General features: G+C 37.9%; 1 pseudogene; it reads left to right on the forward strand.

The window, feature by feature from the left end:
• Positions 1-6,134, forward strand: part of LOC102814386 — a 29,473-nt pseudogene extending 23,339 nt beyond the window's left edge.
• Positions 6,135-10,373: the final 4,239 nt, after the last annotated feature.

Consider the following 10,373-nt stretch of genomic DNA (forward strand, 5'->3'; position numbering starts at 1 on the left):
CTTGTGCGGCAGATTTGCCTAATGCAATACGTCATTTGATTTCTTTCTTTCTTTTTTTTTTTTTCACATCCGAGAACTTTATTGGACACAGGTCTTGCAGGGCCGGCAGAGGGAGGTGTAACATCCGCGTTGAGTCTCAGTTACCGGGAAACCCACAACGCAACATGCTACCTAAGGTTACTATAGAGTGAGAGACATGGGCTGCTCCATAGACGTATGAACAGATCAAATCTTTTATAACTAAACATCCAGTGAAGAGAAAAATGATGCATTCCATGTTCTGTTCAAACAACTGCTTCTTGGTCCATGTACAGATTCTTCATGAGCACAATTAAGTGTTCCAGAATACTCATACTTTGCAATATTGTCCATAGCTTGTCATGATCCACACAATCCACAAGAAATATGAGCCATAACATGAGTAAATATATGCACACCAATGTTCATAGCAGCACTATTCACTATAGCAAAAAGATGGAAACAGCCTAAGTGTCCATAACTGAAGAATGGATAAACAAACTGTGGTACATACACACAATGGAATATTATGCTACCTTGAAGAATAACAAGGAAGCAGTAAGCCACCACATAACATGCATGAACCTTGAGGACATTATGCTGAGTGAAATTAGTCAGTCACAAAAGGAGAAGTACTGCATAAGACCATTATTGTAAAAGCTTAAGAAAAGATACCCATACTAAAAGGAGAAAAAAATTCTTTGTTGGTTACTGGTGTGTGTGTGTATTGGCGGAGGGGGGTTGGGGGAGGTGGAGGGAGACGACGGTAGAGCACAGAGTAGGGGTCAGGCACATCATAGTTCAGGTGTTGGGGAGGGCAATATACAAGAAGGGTGAGGGAGTGGAAGAACAAGGTAGATAGGGGAACACTGAGACAGATTTGCAGGGGCTAAATGGGACCAAGGAAAACAGTGATGCATAAGCAACCTTGGAACAAAGGGCTCTGGCACAGTCAGAGGATACATATATACATACAGGGATCGAGGCATAGTCAGAAAAGGGAAATTAATGTTGAGATGCTTGACTGTTATGAATATTGGTTTCTCTTGCCTACTATTATTGTTAAATAGACATGAGTGGGATAGAAAGGAATGTCAGGAAACACGATTACAGAAAGCTTGTAAGCCCATCTTCAGCCCATAACTGATTGGAATACCTAGAACTTACCCAGTGAAACAGGCCTCTTGCAGAGCCTTTGCAGTGTATAGGGCTTTAAGTGGAATCCTGAGCCCCATCCAGAACCTTTTGTGGTGAACATTCCTACTAGAAAGGACAAGCAGATCCTCCTGGAACAGCTAGAGCAAAAGACGATACATCTTCAAAGAAAGATCAGCAGGAAAAACTCAAAAATGGCACTATGATTGGCTACTACAAGAATAAGCAAGTTGTTCGTCGGGAAGCCATCAAGGCAAGCAGTCAAGTCCCTTCAGGACAATGTTCCCTTTAAGACTGAAACTCAAAGGGAATACATGAGCAGGCATGTAAGCTTGCTGGCGACCACATTGGCCTACTGGTGAGTGGAAGAAGGGGAAAGGCAACAATGAAGAAATGGGCTGAGTTCAGCCACGTTCCATAGACTCCCATTGACCTGGAGATGAGAAAGAGAAGAGGAAGGGCGGTTGGTCCAATGTGTGGTGAGACCTGGGGACGCCTGAGCCCATGAACAAGGACATAGCCACAGAGGGCTAGAGCTAAGAGTGAAGCATCCAGCTAATATGAAATGAGGGGAGATGCACAAGAACACCCAAACTTGCATATAGTACCCATTTGACTTAGTTTCAATGGCTTGATAATCAGAACTTGACTGGGGGTGGTGGTTATGTGCCATGGAGTTGGTTCCAACTCATAGCAACACTGTACAGGGTTTCCAAGGTTGTAAATCTTTACAGGAGCAGAAAGCCTCATCTTTCTCCTGTGGAACAACTGGTAGTTTTGAACTGCTGACCTTGCGGTTCACAGCCCAATTCATAATCACTATGCTACCAGAGCTCCTTAGACTATAGGAAGATTAAAAAATAATAATAAAACAACAAATTCCCCAATTTTTGATAAAGGAAATGATGGTAAATTGCTACAATTTGATAAACTTGACCTATATTCATGGAGGTAGTAGCTCAAAATACCAACAGAGAGGGAAGGAGTCTTCACATCAAGTATCAATGCTATCCCCTTTGTATACAGGGTAGATAGGGACAGGCAACTTAGACATTGGCTACCTAAAATAAGGGAGCAATAAAGGCACACAGTGACTGGCTTACAAGGTTTCAAGAGGGAATTTAGTTTAAGAGTGTGGGGGCAAGATAGAGTCCCTAATGAATACTTTTCATCTTGTCTAAATGGGTCTGGTAAAAAGAGTTGGGCATAAGATTCTTATGATTCAATAGTGAGTAATTGTTATCCTGACTAATTGTGACTGTCACAATTTTAAAGGTAGAAGTTTTGTAACAAAAATGGGGGAGCAGTTAATCTTACAGTCCAGGAACAGAGGACCCTTGGACCATCAAGAGAGAAGAGCACAAGCAGAATGTGGGGCCCTATCCAGAGAAGCAGCAACACCAGAAATGGAGGCAGAGATGGAGACATGGAGAGAGGGAGCAGCTGAGGACTCTAGATTCATGGAAAGAGAGGGACTGAGAGCTGGTGGCCATGAGGTAGACTTGAAGAATGTGCCTTTTGGTGGTGTAAATTATTATATATGCCTGAGTGTTTTTTAAAGAGCTAAAATGAATATAGAGAAATACTGTTAACTGATGGTATATGGAGGGAATTGTAATCTTTGTAATGAAACAAAATATATGATCTGTTCAATATAAAACTAATGATCTGCCCTATAAACTTTCACTCAATTCACAATAAAAACTTTGAGAGAAATTAAAAAAATAAAATAGCCCTGTGATAAAATACTGATTTAGTACTGTGTGTACGAGATGAAAATAAATTTTTCATGTATCTGTGAGAAGAGTGGCAAAACAAGTTTTTCAGATCAATAAGATCAATAGATGCATACCAAGTTCCGATGGGCAGTACAAAGATAGCAAATGTGATTGAAATGCTATTGATAAACTTACAAAACAATTTTTAATTGAAAAACAATCAGTTGACCATATAAATGTGGATTAATTTCTGGACTGTCAATCTATTCCATTGGTCTATGTGTCTATTGTTAAGATAGCTGTATTTGGTTTTTGTTGTCAAGTGCCCTCAAATCATAAAATGTTTTAACATCAGAAGGTGTAAGATCTCCTACTTTGTTTTCTTTAAGCATTATTTTCACTATTCAGGGGCTCTTACCTTTCCATATAAAGTTGAGGATTAGTTTTACTGTGTGGGAATTTTGATTAGGATTATGATTTATTGATTGCTTTGGGTAGTAGTATTGTCATTTTGAGAATATTATGCCTTCTAATGCAAGAACATGAAACATCTCTCCATTTAGTTAAATCGTCTTTGATCTCTTTCAGCAGTGTTTGTTAGTTGTCGCTGTAAAAGTCCTTCACATCTCTAGATAGGTTTATTCCTAAGGATTTTATTCTTTTAGATGCTATTGTAAATTGAATGGTTTCCCTAATTTCCCTTTGAGATTTCTCATTTCTGGCTTATAGTATACCCTGCAACTTTGCTAGATTCTTTTATTAGCTCTAGAAGTTTTCTGTGGAATCTTTGGAATATTCTATAAATAGAATCATATCTGGGAATAGGTAGTGGTGGTGGTTGTGTGCTGTGGAGTTGGTCCCAACACAACAACTCTGCGAAGAGTTTCCGAGGCTGTAAATCTTTACAGGAGTAGAAAGCCTCATCTTTCTTCCATGGGGTGGTTGGTAGATTTGAACTGCTGACCTTTCAGTTAGCAGTCCAACTCGTAATCCACTATGATGCAAGGACTCCTGTTTGGGAATTGAATTATTTTCCCTTTCCACTCTAAATACCTTTTGTTTCTTATTTTTGTCTTATTGCTCTGACTAGGACTCCTAATACAATATTGAAAAGAACAATTTGCCTTGTTCCTCATTTCAAGGGAAAGCTCTTAGGCTTTCACTATTAAGTATAATGTTGAGTGTTGACTTTCATATATGACCTAAATCATATTGAGGAATTTCCCTTCTATTCCAATCTTTTTTTAGGGCTTTCATTAGCAAAGTGTGTTGGATTTTATCACATGCTTTTTCTGCATCCATAGAGATGATCATGTGCTTCTTTTTCTTTGTTCTATTGATGTGATGCATTACATTGATTGATTTTCTAATCTTGAACCATCCCTTCATTTCTGGAATAAATTCCTCTTGGTCATGATGTATGACTTTTAATATGCTGTTGGATTCTGTTTGCTAGTATTTTGTTGGGGATTTTTTTACATCTATATTTACAAGAGATATTGGCCTTAGTTTGTGTGTGTGTGTGTGTGTGTGGTGTCTTAATCTCATTTGGGTATCAGGGTTATGTTTACTTTATAGAATGAATTAGGGTGTATGCTTTCCTTCTCTATTTTTGGTAAGAGTTTAAACAGTATTGTCAAGTCTTTTCTAAATGTTTGGTAGAATTCCCCAGTCAAGTTATTTGGTCTAAAACTTTTTTGTGGTTGGGAGATTTTTAACCATTGATTTGATCTCTTCATTTATTGTGGGTTTGTTAAAGTTTTTTTTTTTTTTTCCTTTTAAGTCATTTTTGTGTAGGTGTGTGCTTCCAATAATTCACCAATTTTATCTAGGTTATTCAGTTTGTTGCCATACAATTGTTCATAAGACTTTATTTCTATTATATCAGGTGTAATATCATCTCTTTCATTTTTTATTTTATTTATTTGCATCTTGTCTCTTTGTCAATCTAGCTGAAGGTTTGTCACTGTTAATGATATTTTTAAAATACCAACTTCTCCTAAATATAACTTCTGCAAAGATAATTTCTTTTTTGTTGTCTTCTGATGAAAATCTCCTTTCACTACAGTCTCGTATTGAGAGTGAAACTGGAATAAATATTGGTTCTTAAGCGTTGCTTTCAGAGATGGCAATTTCTCTAGACCCTCAGAAGCCAGCCTCTCAGTGTGTTCTGGATGGAGTTAGAGGCTGTGATCGCTGTGTGGTTTATTTGTTTGATAAAAGTAAGACTATATATGAAGGGCCATTTGCTTCCAGAAGTTTATCTGATGGTGTACATTATATTGTACAGGACAGCAAAACACATCTACCAATTATACAACTACATAAAGTATTGGCTGAAGTAGAGCATTATGTACCTGGGCTAAAAGAAGACTGCAGTAGGCTCTTGCAGGGAAAAAGAGCAGCAATAGTAAGTCTTCTTAGATATAATGCTAACTTGACAAAAATGAAGAACACTTTGAGTTCAGCATCTCAGCAACTGAAACCCAGACTTGAGTTTTTTCACAAAAGCATTCAGCTTGATTTGGTTTATGGACTACCTTCAGAAAACATGTTAAAATCATGAAAGGAAATGGAAGAAAAGGCCATCCACTATGCTGAGGTTGGTGTCATTGTCTACCTAGAGGGTCAGATCATGTCCTTGCACACTGAAATCATGGAGCTACAGAAGAGCCCCTGTGGAAGACGTCAGGGCAACTTGATGGAATCTCTGGAGTAGCATGCCCTCAATCTATATAAGCAGCTAAAGCCCAGGCCACCGGATCTTTCCTACAGCGACAGCACGGAGGCAGTGAAGATCATTGTGCACACTGTGCAGAGCCACAATCGTGTTCTCAAGGAGCTGTTTGGCCATCTGAGCAAGTTGTTGGGCTGTAAGTAGATAATCAATCTACTCCCCAAGGTGGAAATGGCCCTCAGTAGCATCAAAAAGCTGAAAATACTGTCATATTTATGTAGGGAAAGAGACAGAAAGAAATATGACACTTCCTTAAAATTGCCTGTACACAGAGTTCTGCCCAGTAGTCCCTTGTCGGATCCAGTCTAGAAGGTGCAATAACCCCTCATGGCTGCCCCCATCTTCAGTAGAAAGGGAACATCCTCTGTCATGAGTGGGAGACTTTAGCACAAATGATAGAAGAAAATTTGAACTGTCTTGACCATTTAAGTACTATTATTCATGAAGCAAATGAGAATCAGGGCAGTAGCCTGATGAGTCTTGACTGGAGGTGGTTAACAGAATGACTAGCCACATGTTCACTGCCCCAAACCTGGAAATGGTCTCTGCGTAAGTTGGAATTAGGTTTTCTCCATAAAACTATTCTTCAGACACCATTCATGGAAGAAATGGCTGGGATCAGAAGTTACTCATGATTTTACAAGTGCAATGTTTTGGTTTATCAGTGATTTTAACCTCTAAATAGATAAAGTTTCATAAAAAGTCAATGGACTTGTTTAAATAAATAACTACAACTACTTAGGAGCATCATTGTGACCCAATTGTCTTCCAACTTGTTACACACATTATTTATTTAAAAATGGCTTTTAAAAGTTTTAACTGTGGAGCATAAACATATGGCCCAAAGTGGTATACCCAGAAGAAAAACTCACCATGCATTTTAAGTAAAATTGTCTGCCTGTGTTTCTATTCAAGAGACTGCTCACAAGTAAAATCGGACATCTTGGCGAATGAAACCTAGATCATCTGTTGAGTGTAACCTCCTGTGTTACACTCAACAGATGATCTTCCTGGCATCATAAGGAGTTGGCTTAGTTCCATTTTCAACTTTCCTGCACATGTGGCCCTGCCCTTTTCTTCCAGTAGGGATTGTGCATCTGTGCCTTTAATACATTGGCTCATACATTTTGTTAAGAAGTGTGCTGTGTGTATATGTATTTAAGATGTACATTTAATAATATTAGAGATGACACCTGTTAATTTGTAATGTATTTGAAAGCTTATCTGGTTTTTCATTTGCAAACATGGGTCATTTGTTTAAAGAATCTCTCACGTATTGTAATACAAATTTGTAAGACTTAACTTCTCTACCTGTAATTCCAAAATACACAAAGGTATGAAAACAAACAAAAAAACCCAACAACTTCTGATTTCTTTTTTTTTTTTCTCTTTTCAAGTTTATTATTTCTGCTATGGTCTTTGTTATTTTCCTTTCTTATGGTTGATGAAGGTTTAGTGTGCTCTTGTCTTTCCAGTTCTTGTGTTGTTGAGTTAGGTTGTTAATTTGAGATCTTTCTTCTTTTTTAGGTAGGCATTTATTGCTGTAAGTTTCCCTTTGCTGCCTTCGCTGTATCTCATACATTTTGGTATGTTGTGCTTTCATCTTCATTTGACTCTTAGAAATTTGTGATTTCTCGTTTGGTTTCTTCCTTGACCCACTGGTAGTTTAATAGAGTGTTGTATAATTTTCATGTTTGTGCATTTTCCAGGTTTTTTTTTTTTTTTTTTTCTATTATCAATGTCTAGTTTCATTCCCTGGTGATCAAAGGAAAAACTTATGATTTTAGTATTTTATATTTTATCAAGGTTTGCTTTGTGACCTACAGTGTGGTCTAACCTGAAGAATGTGTACATTGAAATATAATGTATTTTGTGCATTGTTGGGTTGAGTGTTCTATATAGTCTGTTAAGTCTAGTTGATTTACGGTATCATTTAAGTCCTCTATTTCCTCTTTCAAGATGTTCTGTCCAATATTAAAGTCTCAGGTTATTATTGTGTGGATCATGACAAGTTGTGGACAACATTGCGAAGTATGAGTATTCCGGAACACTTAATTGTGCTCATGAGGAATCTGTACCTGGACCAAGAGGCAGTTGTTCAAACAGAACATGGTAACACTGAATGGTTTAAAATTAAGAAAGGTGTGCAACAAGGTTGTATTCTTTCACTATACTTATTCAACCTGTATGCTGAGCAAATAATACGAGAAGCTGGGTTCTATGAAGAAAAACGTGGCATCAAGATTGGAGGAAGACTCATTAACAACCTGCAATATGCAGATGATACAACCTTGCTTGGTGAAAGTGAAGAGGACTTAAAACAAGATCAAAGAGCACAGCCTTTGGTATGGATTTCATCTCAATGTCAAGAAAACAAAAATCCTCACCACTGGACCAATAAACAACATTCTTATCAAAGGAGAAAAGATTGAAATTGTCAAGGACTTCATTCTTCCTGGGTCAGCTATCAACATTCGTGGAAGCAGCAGTCAAGAAATCAAACGACGTATTTCATTAGGCAAATCTGCTGCATACGACCTTTTTAAAGTGTTGAAGAGGATTTTTGTTTTCTTGACATTGAGATGTAATCCATATCGAAGGCTGTGCTCTTTGATCTTCATAAGTAAATGTTTCAAGTCCTCTTCACTTTCAGCAAGCAAGGTTGTATCATCTGCATATCGCAGGTTGTTAATGAGTCTTCCTCCAATCCTGATGCCACGTTTTTCTTTATAGAACCCAGCTTCTCGGATTATTTGCTCAGCATACAGGTTGAATAAGTATGGCGAAAGAATACAACCCTGTCCCACACCTTTCCCAATTTTAAAATATTCAGTGTTCCCATGTTCTGTTCGAACAACTGCTTCTTGGTCAAGGTACAGATTTCTCAGAAGTACAATTAAGTGTTCTGGAATACTCATACTTCTCAATGTTGTCCATACCTTGTCATGATCCACACAATCGAAAGCCTTTGCGTAGTCAGTAAAGCACAGGTAAACATCCTTCTGGTATTCTCTGCTTTCAGCCAAGATCCATCGGACATCAGCAATGTTATCTCTTGTTCCACGGCCTCTTCTGAATCCAGCTTGAACCTCTGGAAGTTCTCTGTCAATGTATGATTGTAGCCATTTCTGTATTACCTTTAGCAAAACTTTACTCACTTGAGATATCAAAGAGATTGTCTGATGATTTCCACATTCTGTTGGGTCACTTGTCTTTGGAATGGGCATAAATATTGATCTCTTCCAATCAGTCGGCTAGATAGTTGTCTTCCAAATTTTTTGGCAGAGATGAGTGAGGTGTAGAGTCAGAGAAAAAGAGGAAGACCCCAATGAGATGGATTGGCCAAGTAGCAGCATCGATGGACTCAAGCATGGGAACAATAGTGAGGTTGGTCCAGGATCAGGCAGTGTTTCCTTCTGCTGTGCATAAGGTCACTATGAGTCGGTACCAACTTGAAGGCACCTAACAACAAACAACAAACCTATTTCTCAGACTCCTGGTGTGGCACTGTGGGATCAGCACTGGACCATGAACCACAAGATTAACTATTACAGGGTTGCTATGAGTCAGACTTGACTTGACAGCACTTAACAACATCAACAATCTATTTCTCATTTCAATTCTGTAAGTATTTGCTTTATACATTTGTTGTTATTATTGTTAAGTGCCTTCAAGTTGATTCAGACTCATAGTGACCTGGTATAGGATTTCTAGAGGAGCAACTAGAGGGTTTGAACTGCCGAGCTTGTGGTTCACAGTCCACTGGTAACCCTCGAGCGCCACGTCAGGGTTTTAGGTGCTCCCAGTATTGTGGGTCTGTATTTTTATGGCTTGATTAATTGACCCTTTTCTTGCTGTATAATGTTCATCTTTAACCTTTCTGATAGATTTTTTTGTAAAGTCTACTTTGATATTAAGATTTCCTTCCCAGCTTTTTTCTGTTATTATTTACGTGGAATATTTTTTCCCATCCTTTCATTTTCAATCTGTTTGTATCCTTGGATTTAAGATGTGTTTCTGGTAAACAGCAAATAGTTACATCCATTAAAAAACCCATTTTGCCACTCTCTGCCTCTTGATTAGAGCATGAAGTCCGTTTACATTCACTGTAATTACTGATAAGAAGTGACTGACTTCTACCATTTACTTACTTTTGTGCGTCTTAAGCCTTCCTTGTCTTTTGTCTTTAAGTGCTACTTGCTTTTGTATTTTGTTGGTTTATTATAGTGAACCTTTCCCTTTCTTTGTGTGTATGTTTTTAAAATATATTATTTTCTTAGTGATTATCATGAATATTACATTGAAAAGCTTTTATTTATAAGATTGTAGGGTAAGTTGGTACCAACTTACAAGAAATTCTATACCTCTGCCATCTTTCTCCTCCCCATTTTGTTATCGCTCATTATGTGTTTATATTTCATTTACCCTGTAATAGAATTTTATCCTTGTCTTTTATATATTTATTGTTTAAAAAACGATGGGCAAAACATTTAGAATTATCAAGCATGAGTATCATATTGTTGTTGCTGTTAAGTGCTGTCTAATCAGTTCTGATTCGTAGCAAACTTATGTGGGTTTCTGAGGCTGTAAATCTCTGTGGGAGCAGAAAGTCTCATTTTTCTCCTGCAGAGTGGCTGGTGGGCTTGAACCGCCAACCTTGTGGTTGTAGTCCAGTGCTTATCTTACAGAGCCACCGTGTTATTATTAGCTCTTATACTCGTTCATGCATTTTCCTTCATTAAGGA

The sequence above is a fragment of the Chrysochloris asiatica genome, unplaced genomic scaffold, assembly GCF_000296735.1.
Source record: "Chrysochloris asiatica unplaced genomic scaffold, ChrAsi1.0 scaffold00027, whole genome shotgun sequence".
Taxonomy (NCBI): domain Eukaryota; kingdom Metazoa; phylum Chordata; class Mammalia; order Afrosoricida; family Chrysochloridae; genus Chrysochloris; species Chrysochloris asiatica.